Source organism: Hesperophylax consimilis, chromosome 19 (genome assembly GCF_061612785.1).
Source record: "Hesperophylax consimilis isolate HC1 chromosome 19, BYU_Hcon_1.0, whole genome shotgun sequence".
Classification (NCBI taxonomy): Eukaryota; Metazoa; Arthropoda; class Insecta; order Trichoptera; family Limnephilidae; genus Hesperophylax; species Hesperophylax consimilis.
Window position 1 is genome coordinate 21,940,043 of NC_142854.1, and position 24,023 is coordinate 21,964,065.

The 24,023-nt window shown below is 35.1% G+C and overlaps 2 non-coding genes across 2 annotated transcripts; both read right to left on the reverse strand.

Annotated features, from left to right (window-relative positions):
• Nucleotides 1–10,571: 10,571 nt before the first annotated feature.
• On the reverse strand, nucleotides 10,572–10,690 carry LOC149414996 (5S ribosomal RNA). The gene has a single exon (XR_016303960.1). It is a non-coding gene; the product is annotated as a 5S ribosomal RNA (ribosomal RNA).
• A 323-nt stretch (nucleotides 10,691–11,013) lies between these two features.
• On the reverse strand, nucleotides 11,014–11,132 carry LOC149414997 (5S ribosomal RNA). Its single transcript, XR_016303951.1, has one exon. It is a non-coding gene; the product is annotated as a 5S ribosomal RNA (ribosomal RNA).
• Nucleotides 11,133–24,023: the final 12,891 nt, after the last annotated feature.

Consider the following 24,023-nt stretch of genomic DNA (forward strand, 5'->3'; position numbering starts at 1 on the left):
TTTACACGCGTTTATTGTATGCCCTCCACTAAGGCAATTTACGCAAGCATGTTTTGACTTTATAAATTCAAAACGCGCCTGTGAAGAGCTCATATTTTTAAATTTAACGCAATCTTTAATTGTATGATTAGTTTTATTACAAACAAGACAACAATTTGTGCGCGAAGCCGTAAACCGAGGTACATTCTCGTTGCTAGCAAGGAACGATTTAAAATTTTTATTAGAACGAAATGATGACGTGGTGGACAGTTTTTTACCGGCTTCATTTGAATTGCCTAAACGTTCTAAAATCTTAACCTGATCTTGAACAAACGAGACTAAATCGTCATATGTCGGAATCTCTTTATTCCTGACTGACAGCTCGAAAATCTGTGCGATTTGAAAATCAATTTTTCTAAATGCACAATGAAATAAGATAAAATCAGTTAAATTTTCAATCTCTAATTGTTTTAACGCTGCTACTGATGCAGAAAAATTTTCAATAAAAAAGTCAAGACTGCCAGATGTATTTGTACAATTTTTTGCATCAAGAATATTATTTAAATAATGTGTGCCTAGTGCACGTTTATTTTGAAATTTGTTTACCAAAGCATTCCAGATTATATTGTATGTGTCACCTCCAGGTACAATGCCTGCAGTAACCTTTAAAGCGCCGTGTGTCAATTTACCAATTAAATATTGAACACGCTGGGCGTCGGTTAATTGTCTATTATTATGTACATTAGATTTGAAAGCTTGGTAGAAAGTAGGCCAATTTCCCATTTTACCATCAAATGATGGTAATTCCAAAGGTGGCAATTTAATAATACAATGATCCCGCGAATCGTTGCGTGACGCGTTTTGAAGGTTAAATCGACTTCGTTTGACCTTCAAATAAATATCATCAAATGCATTTAATTGTTGGAAATCCGGTTTAAATGAGTCGTCCAAAGCCAACTGACGGTCGTTAAGTTTGTCAATAACAGTTTCAAACTGAACTCTCAAGTCTTCAATCATATCCGACTTTGTCATGAAGTCTTCATTTTTTCTTGACTCGAAGGTATTTAAATTATTTGATAAATTATACAATTCATTCATCCGCAAAAAAAGATTTTCCTTTTTTGCCGTCAAAAGAGTCAACGTTCTATCCTGAATATCTCCAGAAACTTCTTCAGTAATTCTCGGCATTTTTAATGAGATGACAAAATATTCTTAACCAAAAAAAGTATACAATAATGTTGTAAGTATTGTAAAATAGAATTCTCCAAAAATTACGACAATTCCAATATATTATATGTTTCGAATCTACCAAAGAATACGTAAAAAAACGAAACTAAATTCACTATACCTAAATAATATTAAGTAATTTGAGCTTTAATGAAATTTACCAAAAAATACGCAAATTTCTAATGCTAGAAAAATTATTTATGAATGCTAGAAACTGGTACTGATAGGTACTTCTTAAATCACCAAAAAAATTACGTGAATAGAACATCCATTTATCATGTTTCCAAATCTAAATCACTAAATATTAATCAATTTTCGCTAGCAATATATCCGGCTCGAAGGACCAAACTTATGGATGATGATCTGGCTTGTAGATAGCACAGATCATCCAGGGAATATAATATTTCCCTATGAAAAATATATTGTGGATTAATAAACTATCTCTGCAGGGAGAAAAATAACAAACCAGTCACCAAAATACAAATGAACAGAAAAACTCACCCAAGAATGGCATTCACAAATGGAGGTCTTCTATTTTTGTCATCAGCTTCGGTTTCAGGCAGCAATCAGCAATCACTTTGCATTTGCACTCGAAAAGGTTATAACCAGCTCACAAGAGAGAAGAATTCTTAATGATAGAGATGAATCAGCACATTCATCGTAACACACAGTGTCGAATTTGTGACATTTTATTTTGTCAAAAAATATATATTTTAATTATTTTTATCTTAAATAGACCTCTTTTGACGAAATATCATGTCTCAGATGAATCTACTGAACAGATGTAACAGGTGACCGCAATTTGGTTATCATTCACCTGCAGAGAAAATACTATGCGAAATTGACAAGAGATGTCGCTTTTTGTCTATTCTATTTTTAAAAAATTAATTAATTAATTATGTTTGTATATTAAAATAATTTTAAATTAAGTTTTAAATCTAATGCTTCTCCAACTGTTGTTTGCATTTTTTTATAAGAGTATTAAGGTAATTTCTATATATAATATAATGGTTCCTTTTGCTGTAATTTTGTGTTTCATTGTTGGTTATGCAATGGTTTTCGTAAGTTTTGTAAGATTTGAACAGTTTATTTCTATGATGTATTGATATTATTAGACCACGTGTGATCCATGGTTTTATGTGTCTATGTTTACTTTTAGGTGGTTTTCTTTGTTCATAACATTTTTCAATGTGGTTTTGAATAATTTCATAAAAGTTATTTAGAGACATATTAGGGTCGTTATTAGAAAGCACCGAATCCCATGTTTCGGTTGTTAGTGATATGTCTAGTGATAGGTAATTAATTTTTGTTTTTATTTCCTGCTGGTTATTGGGATCGATGTTTCTGGGAGAATTTATAACGCAATGACCGTAGAAGGTGGGATAGTGGTCTGTAATGTCAATTTTTAAGGTAGCAGATCTATTTGGGTATTTTTTTTTGCTTTCAGAAATATGTGATCAAGACATGAATCATTAGGATGATTGGGCCTAGTAGTACTGTTCAGGTAAGATAGGTAACCTTTGGTGTACAGTAAGTTTAAGTATTCGTTTGCAGATGGATTTAGTATTGCGTTTTGTATATTTATATTAATGTCTCCCATTAAAAATGAAAAATCAAATTGATTTGAGCTATGTTCGTCAATAAAAGTTTTAATTTCGTGTATGAACAAGTTTGTGGATAATGAGGGAGAGCGGTATGCTGACAAAATAGAATACTTTTTTCCTTGAGAGGTAAAGGTTGCATGGACAGCATTTGAATATTTGAAATTTGGGCTGACAATGTTAATATTAGATATAGAGTGTACATTATAAAATATGGTAATGCCATCATGAGAGGTGTGTCTAGCTGGAATTGAAAAAGAAATATAGTTTGGTAGGCTGAAAGGGATACATTCGCGCATTTGCGTTTCGGTAAGAGATATAAAATCAATTTGGAAAGATAACGAGTTTAAAAGGATACAGAACTCATCAAAATGTTTCCTAATATTTCTGATGTTCATATTTAGTACATTGAAAGATGTGTCTTCGAAGATTGAGTTTAGGTCTTGATAATTTTTGCATTCATGGTTTTCCGGGATGCTATATACTTCTAAGGAGGCCATTTTTATTGAGTCCGGGAGGTATCCAAAGAAGTTGTAGAAGTGAGGCACGGTTACTGGAGTGGAATGTCGCTCGCATCTTTGACATATATTATTGGTGAATCCTTATTTTTACGGAGAAGGACGTTCCCGTTTTTCGTCCACGCATATTGGTATGCCATTGATTTTGTTGCTCTCGCTAGCCAGAGTAATTGCTTGTTTTGTGGCGTCAGCTTTTCATTTATGTAGATAGGGTTTATCGAGGTGGAGTGATTTATATCTTTGGCGGAGAAATATCCCGCTTTCTTTTTTTGGGAAAGGATCCTGTCTTTCAATTCTTTTGTAGCCATCTTTGTTGTTATACATTTCTTTAGTGAGTTGGTGTAAATGTTTTTTATGGAATTATTATTTAGTAAATCTTCACACCCTATTTTTTTAAAGATGCATTCTATAGGTATTTTAGGATTTTCTTCTTTTTTAGTTTCGATTCCGTTGATTTCGAGCGATGTTTCAAGGCAATTTTGTAGAGATTGATTTACAACAGATTTTAAATTTTTGTTTTCTTTTTCCACTTCCTTAATTTTTTTGTGGAGTTTATTTCTCTCTACTTCATAGTCATCGATTTTTAGTGAAAGAAAGTCAATGGTCTTGGTGAGTTCGCACAGCTGGTTCTTGAGGTTTTTTACATCTTTTAATTCAGCAGAGAATTTTTTTTCTATAATTTCCGACATATCTTTTTTTAAGCTATCGATGTTTTTTTGGTTTTCAATGTTTTGATATGCTATTTGAGACATTATGACTTTTTTCATTACGTCCATTTTTTTTTCTAGGAACTGTATAATTTTATCTTCGCTATCCAGAATGGTTGTCTTGCCTCTGGTGCTGCTCATTGTGGATTTTTAAAAATAAGTTTATTGTTTAATTAGATGCTCTATTTTTTTTTTAATAGGGTTTCAAAAATATCACACGTTACAATGCAGATTAAAATTAAATTAAAAGAACAAAAAAATGCGGTTGAAAAAAAAGCAGCAAAGTTTTTTTTTTTTTTGGAAACTGTGGGGTTTGAACTGACTTCCCGTATTCCACGGAGAGTATTGGCGAAACGTTTATACCACCAGGCTACTGACCGCCTGTGACGTATCGATAAATAATTATAATATTAATTGTGAGGGCACAGGTCCGTTTGTATTTGTTGTAATAAAAGGTTTTGATTGAGTTTGCAAGCCGGTCACTGTCACTTCAAATTGTCACTTTAATCACTTAAAATTGTAATGACTAGGCCGTTTAGACTAAACTAAATTGGATGAATCACTTCACTGGTTTTACAGGTAAACACCAACCGTCGGTTGTTTGATTTTGGTGAGATTTTAACTATGAATTTGAGCGATTTTTGTGGAGCGATTATTTGACGTGCGCACTGTTTTAAATGTTGTTAAGTTTTGTTGTGTTTAATTTATATTTAATAATGTTATATTTAAACGTAATTAGTTTGCCAGCCCCCAGATGTCCTTTGACCGCGGCTGTAATCTGCGCGTGTGTCATGTTCCCCAGGGTCACAACCGGGGGAACGCGGTCTCTCCTGCCGGTACCTTCCGGGGAGAAAGATGAGTTAGTATTGGCACGCTAGATACGCGGCGCGCCGGCGCCTTCGCTTACCTCGGGCAACTCTTCGAATCGGTTGCCACACTGTAGCGGTTGTGGTCCCCGTGGGGACATGGGTCGCTTCACGGGGTTGGACGGCCTCGTCCAGCCTCCATCCTGGGGGGCAGCCGTCTCCATCGGCTGCTGCGGCCTCGGGGGCGCCACGTAGGCCGACGCTGGGCCTATCGGGGGGCGCCTGGGGACAGGACTGAGTCCTGTTGCTCAAGAGGGGCCTGCTACGGGCTCTGTCATCTCGGTGACGTCGGGCGTCGTGGGAGCCGTGGTGGTGGATGGTCTCCGGGTCTTTGGGTCCTCGGGGAGGGGCTGTGATGCGGGGACCGTAAAGCGCACGGTCCCGGTCTTCCTACGAAGCGCTATTTGATGAGCGCCGGGTGGTACCACGACCGGGGAGTCCTCGTGATCAATGGGGAGCATCCGGGTCGGGAACATGGTCATCTGTGAAGATCTGTGACTCCTCTTAAAAAGGGAGCACGTCTCGCGTGCTTGCGGGCGGTTTGTGGGGGCCAGCGTGGATCTGCGTTGAAGTATTTCGAATGCGAGAAATTTGCCTTGATAAAGGCAGTTGGGGGCGCGAGCGCCTGCTCGGTGGGCCGGCGGGATTCCTCCGGCCGGCAAAAATAACGGGGCCTGGCTGAAAACTCAAGCCACAAACCACAAAAAACTCTTTTTCTCTTTCATATATCCTTTTAATCTTTTCTCTTTGTCTCATTTTGAACTTATTCACAAAAACCCTATTCATAGGTTAGTGTCAAAAGCTGGTGAAAGAAGCAGTGAAAATTTGTTTTAGTGACTTATTTGAAAATTAACAAAAAAATGATTTTAAGTAACCCACAGGTACCCAAATATTATAGTTTATTAAAGTGAATAAACAGAATACATTTATTAGGCCACTAGTCTTACCGAGACTGCAGATTAAATGGATTTTTGTTTGTCTGAATCGGTGTTAATAAACTAATCATTTCATTACAGATACCGACTTATTGAGCTTTATTCACCATTTTTTCCAGATGTTATAACTGTGCTGAAGTCACACCCCGGGAAAAAAACAATTTTAGACAAGTATGGCGAATTTTCAAAAATTATTATCATAGAGTATTTCTTAATTTCTGAATGAATTTTTATTAAAATGTTATTTTTTTTAAACCTTAGAGATTATCACAACATTGTAAAAGTGAATTTTTGATATTTTAGATTTATTTGTATTACTTTTGTGTTATCTTTATTCTACCTTACTATTTAAAAAATACCCTCTGACGTCCAATGTTACGCCAAATTAAAAAAAAACCAAAGTACAACAAAATTTCACATAATTTTCTAAGCAATACATATTTTGAATATGTGGAATCAATAATGCTGGTGTGAAAGGGTTAAGAATGCGTTAGAATTTGTCAATAACTTAAGGAATTCGGAAATCCTTAACCACGCTAAGTTTGTGTCCTAAGATGTAAATAATTTATTTCCTGGTATCCCAATAGAATAAAGTAAATCAATTTCTAATTATTTGTTAATTTCTTCATTTTCGCCGAAAGTGCTGATGTCTAATCTGAACTTATTTTTCGATGTAATTTTTAAACAGAACCAAATGCAATTGAGAAAAACTGGAATTTAAATGCATCTTTACAATTTCACCGAAAATAAATAGTCCTTTTTTGAGGAAAATCATGCAGCGGAATTCGACACCTTAATACTCGTCAAAAACTTTATTACTTTATGTATGACGAAAGCTTTCCAGATATTTACAAAAGCACAGGTCTGATGGAAGCCTTCGAGGTATTTACAAATGCACAAGTAAAACAAACATTAATTTAAAAAACTAAATTCTAAATACCATTTAGATATCTGACACTGGAAGTTTCATTTTTAAGTCTCCACTCTTTATTAATTTTATTAACTGCTGCCAACCGTCTGGAGCCAGTGAGACTATGGCATCCCACGATGAAGGTGGAGAAGTACCTACCTGACTATTCAGATCCAGTCGCCAAACACGGCCAAAGCAATTTCAAGCAACTTTCAATTCTGAATGGTTGTCTTACACCACAGGAAAATCGATCCATATCTAGTGGATATGTCAAAAAATCAATGTCAATGTTCGGTAATACTTTTTTTCTTCATTTTAAATATATTTATTAAATAATTAATCAATTTACAGAGTATAATCAATAATGTTGCCAAAAAGATAATTCAAACAATTAGTTTTCGCTGCTTTTACTGCAATATATATTATGAACTATACAGTGACAGTGAATTTCGCTTTACACCAGTGTTTCCCGACATAGCGCCTCAGTGGTATGGCACCACGCTTCAGAGATGAGACACGTAGGAATGCCTACGTGTCTAATCGATGAGTATTCCCCTATATGTGTGTAATGACACACATATAGGGGAATACTCATCGGTCATATAAAAAAAGTGCCTGAGAGGTACGAAATTGAAATATACGCCAAATTGTACTTCAAATAAAATGAAACCCGTTACAATTTCAATAATTATATAAAATCACAGAAACTATGCAGGATGTATCTGTATTTGTAGTTGTTGTATTGCTTAATTATTTTATACCTATGTAATGTATAAGTATAGTGAGAAATCTATAATTAGTTCCTCAGTTAAGTAAATTGCACATGTATAAACCAACCAAGTAACTGTTAATTTTCCTAAAATAAAATATATAATTTCGATTGAAACATGATACATGATTTTTCCTAAGCATGAGTGCGAATTTGTAACATTAAGCTGGAAATGAGTGAACACAAATGATCACAGTAAGAACATGAGAATGGATTTTGCTTAGTATGAGTGCGAATGTGTCTTTTTAAGCTTGACTTTTGTGAACATGAATAGTTACACAAATTAAATGAGGATGGTTTATCCTAAACATGAGTGTTAATGTGGATCATCAAATTTGACTTCCATAAACATGAATAATTACAGTAAGAATTATTTTTTTTAGTATGAGTGCTATTGTTTATAATTATCGTGACTTCTGTGATCATGAATTATCGCAGTAAAAACATGAAAACGGTTAACCTTTAGTGTGAATGCGAGTCACTAAGTTTGTCTTTTGTGAACATTAATAGTTACAGTAAGAATATGAGAATGGTTTAGCTTTAGTACGAATGCGAATGTTTGCCATTAAGCTTGACTTTTGCGAACATGGATAGTTACAGAAAGAACACGAGAAAAGAGACGGGTTTTCCTTAGTATGAGTATGAATGTGTCTTATTATGCTTGACCATGAATAATCACAGTAAGAAAATAAGAAAAAAGTTTCCTTAGAATGAGTAATAACGTGTTGCAATAACTGTGACTTCTGTGAAAATGAATAATAACAGAAGAAAATTACTTTATTAATACTTTATTGTGAATCCTCGTATGAGTGACCACGTATGCCATTATATTTGGCTTGCGTGAACATGAAGAATTACAGTAATAACATGATAACGGTTTTTTGCTTAGTTTGAGTGTGAATGTGAAATTAAGGCTTAAAGAAGAAACTTACACTAAGAATTTGCAAAGAAACTAACATAAAATATCCTAACTTTACTTTGCATGCGAGAAAATTATTATTAACCTTTCCCTCAACTTATTTGGTGGAATGTGGTTTTAGCGCCATAAGCGATATACTCATTAAAAAACTAAATCGTTTGGAAAAAAACTAATAGAGGGGAAAACCGAAATTATCTAAGTTAGATCCGAACATAAAATTTCTTTGTAGCAAGCGTAACTGAATTTAATTTCAGTTGTAATAAATGTATTAGAAAAGGTTTTATTCAATTTCATAAGGGGTTCATATATTTACAAACATATTAGATTATGATTATAAAATTTACCTGTTGTTTCGTAAAAAAGATGCCGGTGGGGCATCTGACTTTTGAAAAGACTACGGTGGGGCATGGCATAAAGAAGGCTGGGAAACACTGGTCTAGAGCTTTCGTGGAAGTCCGCAATATAGAGATGGATAAGATCCGCAACATACAACCCCTATGTATAATAAATGTCCAACAGCCACCACGGAGAAAAATACGATGAACTCCCTTACGGATGAAGTGGGGGAAAATCCGCACCAATAAAATAATCTGTGCGGCTGCGAGAAGAAAATAAATAAAGAGTTTACGGTCCCAGAGTTCTAACGGGGGACCTCTTGTACAGGGAACCGGTAAGGTCATAAATTAACCACTCTCTAGATCGATATCTTCGGGTTTTTTGTATGGCCCCATTTTGTCACCCCCTGTTAACGAACACAGATAAAACGGTCGTATGGTCCAGACAGGTAAATATATTGTGGACCATAAATAAATCTCAAGGCCATTTAAAAAAGTGCAAACATAGACAATATAACTGCACCCGGCTAACATCGTTCATTCTCTAGCCCAAAAAAATTATATTTTAAAAATAAAAATATTAGAATGCAGTTAAAGGAAAATAAAAAAAACCCACAGCTATGCACAGTGTGCATTGCACACATAAAAATACTTTTTATTTTCAAAAAGACAATGGACAGTAATACAAAACAGGGTCAGTACAACCGATGTATTGAGCATTGATTTATCATTGAAGTAGAAGATAATACTAATATATCTAAACAAAACATGAAACAGAACAAGACACAGGAAAATAAAAAGTAACGGTCTCAACTAGGAATCGAACCCAGGAATTCTGTCTTACTGCAACAACTTTATAGGATTTAATTTGACCTTGCACAAAAATACAAGAATATATACACATACATATTCAACAAATTTAAGTGTTAATTATTACTGCCACAGCACTAGAAGTTATTCAAATTCTCCTGCAAGAGTTTCATATAATTTCCACAGCTTTGTCGTCAGCAAACATCATGGAAAATGCTGGTTAAATCTGAATACTTACATGATGCAATTCTGGAGAGGTTTAAATGACCTTGTTTGATGTAATCGTGGCTTTTTTTGAAGTGAAACTTCTTTAGCCGCGTCATGCAATTTCGAGAACCGGAGTAAAACCAACTCATGACCGAAACGAAAATGCGGGACCGATTAAAGTTCATTTGATCTAGTGAAAGTTTTGAAGTAAGATATAAATGTTTTTTAGGTAATCTCGACAACTGGCGTTGGTGGTGTAATGGTCAGCGTAGTTGCATTCCAAGCAGTTGATCCGAGTTCGATTCTCGGCCATCGCATATTAATTTTTTTTTTTGGTTGAATGTTAATTTTATAACTCATTGTTTGTAGTCATTGTTCTTTGAAATTTTTAAATTTTTAATCCATTGTAATTTTAAACATTATTTATTTTTCATATTATTTTTTTCGTCATTTAAATTATATTTTGTACTGGGGTGACATCTATCGGCAGAATATTTTTTAATTTTAAATTATATAGTTTATGGGGGTGACATCTATCGGCAGAATATAAATATATATTTTTTAATCTATTTAATTATATTGATTACGGGGGTGACATCTATCGGCAGAATCTTTTAATGTTTTTTGTTTTTAACGCCTTTTTTTTTTTCAATGGTTGACCATAATATCAATCCACTAAGTAATATTTTAGGCCTGTAGCATACTTGAAAAGTTAAAGAATGATATAAGATTGTTTATGATGTTAACGATAAAAAAATAAAAAAAACATAAAATTACCATAAAAAATGGGCCAACGGCACGCGGTGTTCCCAAGCGGTCACCCATCCAAGTACTGACCGCGCCCAATGTTGCTTAACTTTGGTGATCGGACGAGAACCGATGTGTTCAACATGGTATGGTCGTTGGCAAACGCTAAACAATATTAATTTCTATTCTACCTGCCAATAAATATATGAAAATTAGTATAAAAAAGCCCTAATAATACTGAAAACATTAGCAAGGTGTGTGCGACGTTGATAAAAATAATCATTACATACGCGCTTGAAAAAGATCGTAATTACATCCATAATTTTGAAGGAATTTTTTTTTTCAATGGTTGACCATAATATCAATCCACTAAGTAATATTTTAGGCCTGTAGCATACTTGAAAAGTTAAAGAATTTTATGATATTATTAATGATAGTAAAGATAAAAAAATAAAAAAAAACATGAAATTACCATAAAAAATGGGCCAACGGCACGCGGTGTTCCCAAGCGGTCACCCATCCAAGTACTGACCGCGCCCAATGTTGCTTAACTTCGGTGATCGGACGAGAACCGGTGTGTTCAACATGGTATGGTCGTTGGCAAACGCTAAACAATATTAATTTCTACTCTACCTGCCAATAAATATATGAAAATTAGTATAAAAAAGCCCTAATAATACTGAAAACATTAGCAAGGTGTATGCGACGTTGATAAAAATAATCATTACATACGCGCTTGAAAAAGATCGTAATTACATCCATAACTTTGCAGGAATTTTTTGAAGTGAAACTTCTTTACGCGCGTCATGCAATTTCGAGGACCGGAGTAAAACCGACTCATGACCGTGACGAAAAAACGGGATCATTTCGCTATAGGAGCCTAGCTAATATTATATACCTAGTTTAGGTCACTCTCCGAACTCAGCTTCGCGGTCTAGAGGCAGAGCGCACGACTGTGGTCGTGAAGAACCGAGGTTCGATCCCCGCTTTAACTAATTTTTTTTTTCTTTTTTTATAACTTTTAATTTTTTTTATCACATGCTACTTATAAATATGTCAATAGACAGAAAAAAAGAGAGAATGAAATGAAAAGAGAGAGAGAGAAGAATATTAGAAGTTTCACTTCTGTCTTGCGTAGGCTTGACACACCCATTTTTTTTAGCAGTTTTAGCATCCTAATACGTGGTATAGTATCGCGTCGGAACACGGATAGGTCTGAAAAAGAAAATTAATTAAATTATTAGTCAATGAAGTACATTCAGGAATTAGGAACATTGTATCAAAGAACGAGAGGTTAGTACCTGTATTTAACAACGGGTTCGGGTCATTCTTTCAGTTGGTGGAGATAGACTGGATATTATATGATGACTGGAAGATTAACACTAGAAAGACCGAAGCGGTCATTTTGACCGTTTCTCGATTTAATATGACGATATTTTGCTTAAAAATATTGGTAATGATCTGATTTTTTTTAACTTTTCATGATTCATGATTTAACGACCATAGTGAAAACTGGTGCGTACCTTATTTATTTATCGATATATAATGATTTATACCTACAAAGACCGCCGCGGTCAATGTGACCGTTAGGGCCATTTTAAAATTTCTTCGATTTAAAATCTTCGTAGTCGAGGGGTTAGAATAAGAGGCAGCCGTGGAGGGATATCTACACAACTTGGAGGACGTTTTTCTGCAAGAGTAACAGAACTTCCGGAAATTGGAAATATCCAGGTTGCAGATGATGGCACAGAATGGACGTGTACATCACATACTCAGAGTACTTCCAGCCAGCAACGACGACGTAATTGACAAAATGTACTAAGAGAAGTTGCAGGCCCAACATCTTATGCGAAGCGATATGTTGAAAACAATAAAGTCCTAACTGCTTGGTGATTATTCATCGATGAACCGACCCTTCGACATATAATAATGTGCACTGACACAGAAGCTCGTTGTCAGACAAACAATAATAATTGGAGACTATCTTTGGATGAGCTTGATGCATTCATTGCTGTTGTTTATTCTCGCGGGGCTTATAATGCTAGCCACCTGGATATTGACTTATTATGGTCGACATTATGGGGATCCCCCATATGCAAAGAAACTATGAGTAAGAACAGGTTCAAAGAAATTATGAAATATTTGCATTTTGATTTGCGAACTACGAGATCTTCACTACTGGCAACTGATAAATTTACACTAGAATCGGCAATTTCGAACAAGTTCATTGAAAACTGTAATCTGTGTTACGTTCCTGGTGAAAATTTGACGGGCGATGAACAGCTATAACCTAGCAAAACACGATGTCCGTTTACTCAATATATAGCAAACAAACCTGACTAATTTGGAATAAAGTATTCGATTCTGGTGGACGTAGATACTAAATACCTATGTAATGGATTTCCATATTTAGATAAAACTGGAGAACGTTCAAATGAGTCATTACCAGAATATGTTACAATTTTTTTATTTTTTTTATTGAATATACAAACACAATACAATAAACACATTGTAGATATTTCGAGGCTGATTGCGAAAAAATTAGAATTTTTTCACGAAAAACTGCCCAACTCAATTGAGAAATTATTTCTATAATTAAACTATTACAACCGAATCTCAAAAAGGGACGAAACATCACAACTGACATTTTTTTTACTTTGATGAAGCTAGCAGAGAAATTACGAGCTGAACAAACAAGTATTGTCGGAACGATGAGAAGTGCCAAATACCAGCAGTTTGCAAAACCATTCGTACTCCACGTTATGAATAATTTATTTTGAAGGCTAACAATCGTACTACACTAACCTTTTATCAAGGAAAACCGAAGAAAATGTAATGATATTGAGTACAGTACATCCAGATGATTAATTTTGTGACGGAACACAGAAAATTCCAGAAACGATTGAATTTTACAATTCTACCAAATATGGTGTGGATATAATCGACCAAATGGCTCGTAAACATTCCGTAAGTGCCTGTGCACGTTTTCTACAACATACTTGATCTAGCCGCTATAAATGCATGGATAATTTATAAAAAGATAACAAAAAAATATATATCTCGTCACAATTTTATTCTACAGCTTTTTGAAGAGCTAAGGTCAGCATATACAAATACCAGAGCTGGTCCAGTTGTGTTTGCTCCTAAAGAATTGAACTGGAAAATAAAATTTCTAAAAGACGACAGTGCCAAATTAATAAAAAATGTAAGCAAAATAAAACAACTGACACATGTGATAATTGTAAGAAATCTGTTTGCAGAAAGTTCCTCGGATATTATAAAAAAACAACAGTTTGTACTAAATATGCACCTAATTGTTTAAAGTAAATCATTTTAATTTATAATAATTGTTTTATTTATTTAATATTATGCCAAATATTACACAATGACAATAATAATAAACTCGCATGTTATCAGCGGTCAAAATGACCGTTGTGGTCTTTATAGGTATGGAGCAGTTCCCGGTCTTTCTAGTGTTAAGCGTTGCCAAGCATTCTTTTTTAATCCCAAAAGTACCGTATTTTTGCTTTCAATTGCTAAATGACACCCACAAACAAACGTATTTCTTGCTGCTTCTTGCTAGCACGATTATCGAATCCGTCTGAGCAACCTTTAACACAACACGGCATTAATTTATCACCTTGAAGCAACGCAACATTATTTTTAGATGGGTTAGACGATTTTCAAAATTCAAAATATTTACGCTAAAAACTTCACTGACTAACTTTCGAAATGGCGTCTTGGAAATTACCGTTAATTTTTATCGCAGCATAACAAATGCTTAGCTTCTCTTTCTGTTACACAAGTCGCTATGGTAGAGAGCGAGAGATCAAACTACAATTTTTGCTCTGAGCCAATGAGATCTGAGCTTTCGGCCACAACAGCTTTGTCTATAAGAATTTGGGTATGAATAACTCCTCCCATCAGGGTTACAAGGTCAGACGGGAGTTGTACGCCCCTGGGTAAGGTGAAGCCGGGAACCTCTGGAGTCAGTTGGCGATTATTTTAACGACAGATTGATTGTTTATATTGGAACAAGATTTCACCTGACATGCGTTGTCCTAAGAAAATGAGCTGTAAAAAAGGACACTTAAAGCTTATTTTCGCAGAACAACATTTTTTTAGATGGATTGTTAAGCGGGTTTTGACCCAGGGTACAAATAATAAACAGAGGAATATATGTACCAACCTGATCTTTCTATTCGACGTACAACAACTAGTTGTATAAACTTTGTTCGATAGAACGCGCCAATCTAGGTTATTATCAATCATCTAGAATGTTTATACACAATAATCTCAGGCGTGAAGGTTCGCTACCAAGGTCGCGTGTCAGAATCCTGTTTGTTCAGGGATGGTCTCTCATAGTACATAAAATAAAAAGCGGTGCGTGGTTTGTTAATGTATGTATTGAGAAACAAATTATTTAACTAGTGAGCCCTAGCATGACAGAATCATTTATTATATTATACATTTTGGACTAACCCCAAGACCGACTTGTATCCGTTATCATAATCTACACTGCGAGAGCGAGTCACTACGTCTCCTATTACCGAACATTGTGTTTTCCTTAATGGCGAAGCGACGGAACGTCCCCCCCGGCTCCATCCATCGGCGTGACCCCGTGAAGCGTGGATCGGGAATCCGAAAGGGCAGAAATATATCTCCCGGCCGCATCCACGATCTCCAACTAATAATGCGTGCGTATCCGGGTTCTGAGGATGCTGCAACTTATGCCAGTAGCTTTCTCTTGGCCATCGGCCACGTGCGGTTGGAATTCCAAACATTATACGTCCAAAAGAACGAGATTCCCGCTTGAAGGTTTTGCGTAGCCCGAATTTACAATTGAATATCATTTAATCTTACGCCGGATGGATCATTTATTTATGGATTACCGCTCCAACTTATTTCGCTAGTCGCGTGGTTTTCCCTTACACTATTTCTTCCAAAGAAATCTCCATTACCCACATCGGGAATAGTTGTTTTACTGGTTGCGGAAACGAATTCCGTCGTGCACGAAGCAAACTCGCACTCGACGGTACAAAAAGGGAATGGAATCTATCCATACAAATAATTACTCCAAAATGGAAATCACCGCTACTATCAGCTGTCCAGTCCCCGATCCCACACGTTGACTGCCCAGCTAAAAGTGGTTCCTTATTTTCGGGCAGGCCAAGATGTCGCTCTCGGCCCGCCGCACGAAAAATTTCCAAAGTACCATAGACAATCGTCCAGTTCCTAACTAGATTAGAGAAATGAGGGAGATAGATATGATGATGCAGAACAAATTAATCAATAAAATATAAAAACGAAAGGAATCTAGCCCTGCATCATAACAGGATCTTTCTTGTTGTGAGGGAATATTTCGAAATATAAACATTTTTATTTTTAAAATAATATTTTAGATTAACGAATAGGTTAGATTCCGAATAAGAATTATATTGTCTATGGTCGCGCCTTTTATTGTTTCCTCTATCCTCATCGATGGTGTGCGACGTACATTTGATGCATGCATAAAATTTGTCTAAATATTGACATATCTATGGTAAAATAGAGGACAAATTTGGATCGATTTAGTGAGTAGTTTATTTATGATTGCTTCCCTCTCACCAGTAACTGTTGCACCGTCTTTCTTTAGTAATACCATATAAACTTCATAACAGTTATGTAAAATTTATACCACTTGAGATTATTTCAAGAACCAACACAATTTTAAAGCAAAGTTTTAAAATTGAAGTGCTTCTAATTCTTTGTGACGTTTCTTCAACGCCTTGAAATTGACTACCGTGCTTTGCCGTGCATGTAAGTAGGTTCTAATTATGTTTAAAAAGTAACAATTAAACTCGTAAATTGGTGCTTGTTTATTGTAAGAATATATCGCCAATCACTTGATTGATTAGTTTTGACAGCGTTATAACATACTAAGCTAACCAGCACTTGCCGTGTAAACACGTGACAGATGAGATTAAATGAGATTGTTCATTGTTGATTTACGGCCAATGTCACACATCAAAGCCAAGTAACTAGTAAGTTTATCTAATTACCCCGAGTGAACATCATATACATTTTTTTTTTTTTTTTATATATGTTTATTCAGTTTTTTTTATTTGTAAATTATTTTCTCTTACTTAGATCCTACAAAACTGATCAGTTTAACAGCAATATTATTTTGTGGCACGATTAGCTTTTAGTAAACTCTAATGAAATCCGAATTGCTTAAGAATCATATTGGTTTTTTCACAACAAAAGCGATTTAAACTCTCTGATGAATATTTTATATGATGTAGATAAATTTTGATACAGACGTTACTTATTTTCAGCTGAGAATAATTAGTATCACATTAAAGGACCCTATCACAGTAGAGCCATGGATCTTCCCATCCCAGATAATTTTACCGTCACAACTGAACCATGTTCGCAGGAAGAAGGCTCAGGTGAAAAACAGGCGTTTACTGATATAGAAATCCACCTTCCCTATTTGAAAAAGGAATGTTTGCCGTTTGCCGAAAGTGTTCAGCAAACCAGTAAGTGGCATTATCCATCTGTTTGTGTTTCAGATGGGTGCAGTCACAACCCCTACTTGTGTTTGAATCTCCTTTTTATCGCCTATAATACAGCGCGGTACTTGTGAATTTTTCAAAGTGGCAATCTAAGAAAACGTTTAACGAAATTATGCTCACAAACAGTTTCTAATTCCTGAAGCTCTAATCTGTAACACAAAATCATCTCACTCCCTAAATTCTTTTTTATGCATGTAATAAGTAAATAAACATTTTTTCAATTCAAAACCCAAAATTTCGCTCCCCGGGAAGAGATAGAAATATCTTATCTGCAACCGCTGTTAAGTCACACAATTCAGAATACTCACAACAAGTTAATATATTTACCACAAAATTTTTAATCTTTGTGCAACAAACTACGTCAACATTATAAAATAACTTGTCAAGCTAGTTTAATACCATCAATTATATTTGTAATATTTACTGACGACGTATATCAGGGATATTTGAAATTCTGTAGATTACTTTGTTTTTACGGACATTCCCGCGTATCTCCATGCATAACCTTTCTAGGATTCTTCAGGCATCGTCAAGCTGCGTGTCCGTCTGGAAAACTCATTTTCAAAATACATTGCCCTTGGTATTTTAGTGGAAATATCTCACTGTTGATAACAAGAAAATTGTAGGCCATTAGAAAATAACAATTATTATCTCTAATTGCAACGGAAATTAAAGTTATTTTTTATCTTCTAACTGCATGTTTGACGTCTATTTCTTTATAGAAAAAATAACTTCTTTACTGTATCTCAGATCTATTTCGATATAATAAACCTATGCGATTACGGATTTCCATACAATGGAATTTTGCATCCGCTTATCAACTGTAAGTGTCCTATAATTTGTTATTATTTTATTATTCCAGGTAGCATTAATGTTGTCACTGTACCCATCAAAGCAAAATCAGAACCCCGAGAAAAAGATGGAGGGGCAATCACTTACGCGGAAATAAACATAGACCTGCCAGATATAAAAAAGGAATGCTTAGAGAAGTCTGGAAGTATTCTCGAGACTGCAGGTTAAAACGATTTTCGTTTTTTTAAATTCCATTTTATAATTATCTAGTTATTATAGATACGTACATATTGAGCGTTATCTGCCATCTTTTTAAGACTTGATAACGGACCTGAAGACGCATCCAGAAGAAAAACCTTATTCATGCACACACTGTAACTACTCATGCTCATGCAAATCACATTTAACAGCCCACTTACTGTTCCTACTGCAGCTATTCATGTTCTGTAATGGGAAATTTGTAAATTACATTTGGAAAAAAACCTCATTCATGTGTTCCCATTATAATTAAACCTGCTCATACAAGTCAGCGTTAACAGTGCACTTACGGGGTTAAAACCTTATTCATGATCTTACTGCAAATATTAATGTACTCAAAAGGATTAAAAAGGAGGCGTAAACTTTTAAAGGCATGTTTTAACCATACTGGAGAAAAACTATCCATGTTCCCATTGTAAATTTATATAGTCAAGTTTTTACCCATACTTGACATAAAAACCTTATTTATGTTCCAAATGTATCCTCTCCTGCTCACTAAAGTCACACTTATTATTACGTATATAGCGTGCACCCATACTGGAAATTAATCTTATCCATGTTCTGACTGCAGTTATTCATGTTCAAGAGGAGTCAGATTTTGACCCGCTCATGAGAAAAATCATTAATTTTCCGACTTTAATATCCATGTTTTCAGAAAGAATAATTAAAGCATCATATAGGTACACATATAGCATGAAAACCTTATCCATTTTTCAAGGAAAAATTCTCTGAAAAAAACTGTTTATCGCTTTGTGATGTCGTTTTTATATGTTTCTTTGATATTGTTATTATTATGGATAAAAGTGACTACATAAATAAGACTATGGGCTTTTGAGAAGGGGATAATTTTGAAAACAATCAGAAACACCCTATTAATAAATTTCAAGAGCTGGTAAAAGAAGCGGTGAAACATTTGTAACATAGCGGTTTATATCGTATTAAATAATAAAAATAGTTGAATACGCTACATGCTAGCTGTTCGCTCTTCGATCGCCGCAAGTAGCAGCACCTGCCGGTCACTTAATTCTCGCCATCAGCGTTCCGCGCGGTCCCTCCACACAGCATCCCCAAAGATGACAATAGGCCCCGAGGGAAATTATTTTCTTCAGGGCCTCCTGTGTGGAGTAAATATAAAAAAAAAAAAAAAAAAAAAGAAACGGAACTAATCGCCCACGCCGTCAGCCCTCGCTCGCTGGCCTCGTCCTCTTTCGGAATCCTGACCTCAGCATGTCAACACGCTGCTTCGGGTTGTGGTCCCGCGCCCCAGAAGCAATCCGGATTTAAGGGAATATCCAGACTTACGTCTTGAAAATAACACTACATTCACTCAGCGAAATTAACTCGCACGCACATGTTTCAACGTTTACGTTGCACGTGGACAAAGGCCGCCTAAACTTCGCTCACCGACTAAGAACCATGTAAGCTTGACCATCTTATCCCCTTTCCATGTGCTTTAATTAATTCAGTTCTGATTTTGTAAATTAAATTTAGATTGAAACATTGAACTTAGTAAGGATTATATTTTGTACCCGTAATATTTTCCGTGCCCCGTGAGTATAAGATGTGTTCTATATGATAATCCATTGTATGTTGTAACGTTGCCCTTTGCTATAATATAACGCTGAAACCTGACTCCCATATCTTTACCGAACCCCTTGTATGGTTCGGAATGATAGTAGTAAAAAATGATAGCTGACTCCACCCCTCGAGAGATAATCGATATGTCTTTATAAGAGCTACCCTGAGGTAATGCTCAGGGATAGAGCCCTTGATGCCATCTATGTCGATTGACTTATATTCAAAGTTGGTATTTAACTCGGCAACCGGTCTTACATTCTTAATTTTAAGTATATTACACATTGTAAAGATGATATATTAAATTTGTTAAAATAATTAAAAATAACGAAAAACCAAAACTTTGGTCTTTTATGAATAAGTAAACCAAACCTAATATCTCAGTAGTTTCTAGTTGTAGACATATCCAATAAAGCTTTTCATACGTTGGACTTTATTTTAAGAGTATTTTAATGACTTTCATAATATCTAAACTATCAGTATAATTCCATAGTTTGCTCATAAAATTACGAAGTTCTTTTGCACGATTGAAATAATGCTAAATAAATTCTCAAAATATTTTAGAGTTGGTATTTATAGATAATGTCTAAATAACGACTTCCTACTTTGCTCATTTAATTGATCAAAATTATCGAAACGACGACTTTTTTCCGATTTAATATTTTTGTTTAAAATTATTAATTTAAATTATTATTAATAATAATGAATTAATTATTGTATGCTACTAAGCAAGGAGTCATATCTTTAATTTCACAGTTTAAAAAACTTAGAAAATTTTAATAATATATGAGAGTTGCTATTTCCAGAGAATATCTTTATTTCGTCTACCTACTGTTCTAATTTTATAATCAAAAAAGATTGGATCGAAAAATTATTTCCGATTTAAAATTACATATTATTTCAAAGTTGAATACGAAGATGGTTGATATCTGAAATGAGATGTTACTGCGGCTCTGATTACCAGATACTTATGCGGAACGTTAATTTAGTAACCCGTTCTTCAAAAAGAAATAAAAGAAACCGTGGGTAAGTTTCAAGAGACTAGTGACTTTTTAATTTTCGATAAATAATGCAAGAATGAACCAGTTCCACAAAAAAATATCAACGATTCCAGTGACATAAATGTAGCCGGGAGCTGGTACAGGAATATCGATCATCTCTACGAACGGAAACGTCAGGATTCAGACAAGTCAGACTAATGTATCACAGAATCTCCTTTGCTTCCTTCTCGTTTGTAATTATTGTTCCGTCTCTCTAAAGTAATAATTGTACGAACTACACAATAAATGAAATTGAATTGCTTTTACTTTTTGATGACGCTTGTTCAACGTCTTGGCCGTCATGCTTTACCCTGTATGTAAAGAGGTTCTATTTATACTAACTAAGTAACACTTAAACTCTGAAATTGGTTCTGGTTAATTGTAAGAATATATCGCTTGACGCCTGTTAGATCAGTTTAAACAGCATTCTCGATATAACACGAGAGTATTTGAGAGAGGTTTTGTTACATTCCTTTCTTATTTTTAGCTGAGAATAATTATCATCACATGACAGGACGCTATCACAGCAGTGCCATGAATTCCAACCCAAAGAGTGTTTCCATCAAAACTGAACCATGGTCACAGGAAGAAGGCTCAGGTGAAATGGCCTTTTTTTTATATATTAACTCCACACAGGAGGCCCTGAAGAAAATAATTTCCCTCAGGGCCTATGTCATCTTTGGGGATGCTGTGTGGAGGGTCTTTTTGTGGAGAGGAAGGAGTGAACATGGGTCTTGAAGAGTCCCATGTTGTAGGAGGGAGGAAACACATAGGCCGGCAGTTCGTTCCACAGCCGAGCTGTTGAACTTAAGAACGAATTGTAGAAGCGACCCGTTCTCATGTGACAAATGTCAACCGTGTACAAATGTTGGGCGCGCGTTTGGCGTGTATCCCGACTATGCACCGGTGCCGAAGGGATCAATGACGCTAGTTCCTCAGAGCATCTTCCATTGTAATACCGATAGAACAAGGACAGCATACCTACCTGACGCCTGTGCTAAAAAGATTGCAGTCCGCTCGTTAAGATTGCGGAATCTATCAAACGGACCGCCCGTTTTTGCACAGAGTCAAGGGTTTTTTTCAGGTATTTAGGGGCTCCGGACCAGAGATGGCTACCAAATTCGAGAGTAGGGCGCACTTGCAATTTGTTCAGGGTCAGCAGTTGTGTACTATTAAAGTACCTGCGAGCCCTGTACAGTACGCCCAGCTTCTGAGAGGCCAACTTTACTCTGGCTTCAATGAAGCCCCCGTACCTGAGCTGGTCACTTATAGTTACACCAAGCATATCAATGGAAGGCCTGTTCGGAAGATGGCTTCCGTTGAAGGAGACTAGATTGACATTTGGATCCCTTTTAGACGTAATCAGACAGGATTGGGTGTTTGAACATTAAATTCGGCGAGATTATTTTTACCCCAGGAGGAAATACTCTCGAGATAACCGTCCATTCTCTGCTTCAAAGCCCTCCGAGCCGTTGGAGTTTGTGTGCCCTTTGGGGGCTTGTAAAACAAATAGCTATCATGAACTGTACTGTCATCCGCGTAACAATGAATCGGTGCACATGTCAAAAGGTCTATAAGGATGTTGAAATCCACCTCCCGGATGTGAAGAAGGAATGTTTGCAGTATGCCGAGAGTGTTCAGCCAACTAGTAAGTTGCATTGCATATCACAGAAGTGTTTTCGATGCAAATAATCAGAACAGCTGCTTGTTCTTTACTTCCCCTCTTGTCGTCCATAATTTTAATATTTGTAAAAATATTTAAACTTAGGTACAACATGAAATATTATGTTGTTTAAATTTAAATATTGTATCTTACTTAATAAATAATAAAAAATCTTTAAACACACGGTAAAGAACCAACATATATAAATAAAATAAATTAACGTGAATTTAATTTTTATTTTCCATTTTTGAATATTTGAATTATAGTTTCCCTTCTTTTTTTCACGGTATTTCACGTTTAAGCTAATTCAATATACCGTTGATATTAGACATAGATAAATTAAAATTTTAACAACTTTACGCCGTATACATATTTCAATATCGACATACATAATAAACCTATCCGATTATTAATTTTTGTATGATGGGAATTTCGATGAGCTTACTACTGCAAACTACAAGTAGCTTATCAGCAGGATCTTGATTAAACTATATAAAACAATAATTACAAATAATCATACACATAGCGCTCATGTCTCTACATATATTGAAATAGAATTATTTGCTGATGATGATAAGCTATACAAGCCAATAAAAGTCTAAACGATTGTGTCAATTTACAACATGAACATTTAAACAATATATCCACCTAATGCCAATAAAATCAACTGTATCTAAATGTTTGAAAATGTCATCACATTGTCTTTTCGAGAAATAAAAATAAAATATTATTTAATTATTCTTTTAACAACAACAACATTGCAACAGTCTCAAATATTCGTAATTTCGGAATAACCCTTGATAGTAAACTACAATGTTACCTTCATAAACATCAAATCACAAATTAAGCTGCTTAAATGCTATGCTTCATCATAAGAAACACAAAACTTTTTAATAGCATCGATATTATTAAGCAACTCTACTTTGCCTATGTACGGAGTCATTTGGAGTTTGCATCAGTTGATTGGTTTCCATTTTACAAAATCCACATAAACAAAATCGAAGCAATTAAAAACAAATTCATAAAATATCTTTGTTACAAGTCATTTGTAAGATTTAATAATTATGCAGAGGCAGCTTCATACTTTAAAATTGATTCACTGATTGTACGGAGGCATCATAAGGATGCACTATTCCTGTATAAAGCTCAGAGTTGCTAAACAAGAATCCATTCAATGTACCTGCGCGTTCAACACGCTCTTGTCTCCTTTTCAAGGTTGATCAAAGCAAAACGCACTCTAAGGACGGGTTGTTTCGGAGAATTTGAACAATTCATCAAATTTCAACGTTCATTTTCAAGTTCTGTTAAAGATTTTTTCAAGTTCTGTTTTTATTTCAGTTTTGTCAAGCAACTAGCCTATAATGATATAATAACAGAACTTGAATTGGACTTTCACAGAACCCAAAAATGAACGTTGAAATTTTATGAATTGTTCAAATTCTCCGAAACAACCCGTCCTAAGCAGAATTCTTTCCTGAACAGACTATGCAATAATTACAATAGCGTATTATCCAAGGTTGATATTTTCAGTTGCGAACTTACCAAATACAAGAGGTCCATAAAATAATATTTCTCTGATGGTTTGTGAATAATGTTTATGTCTGTTAA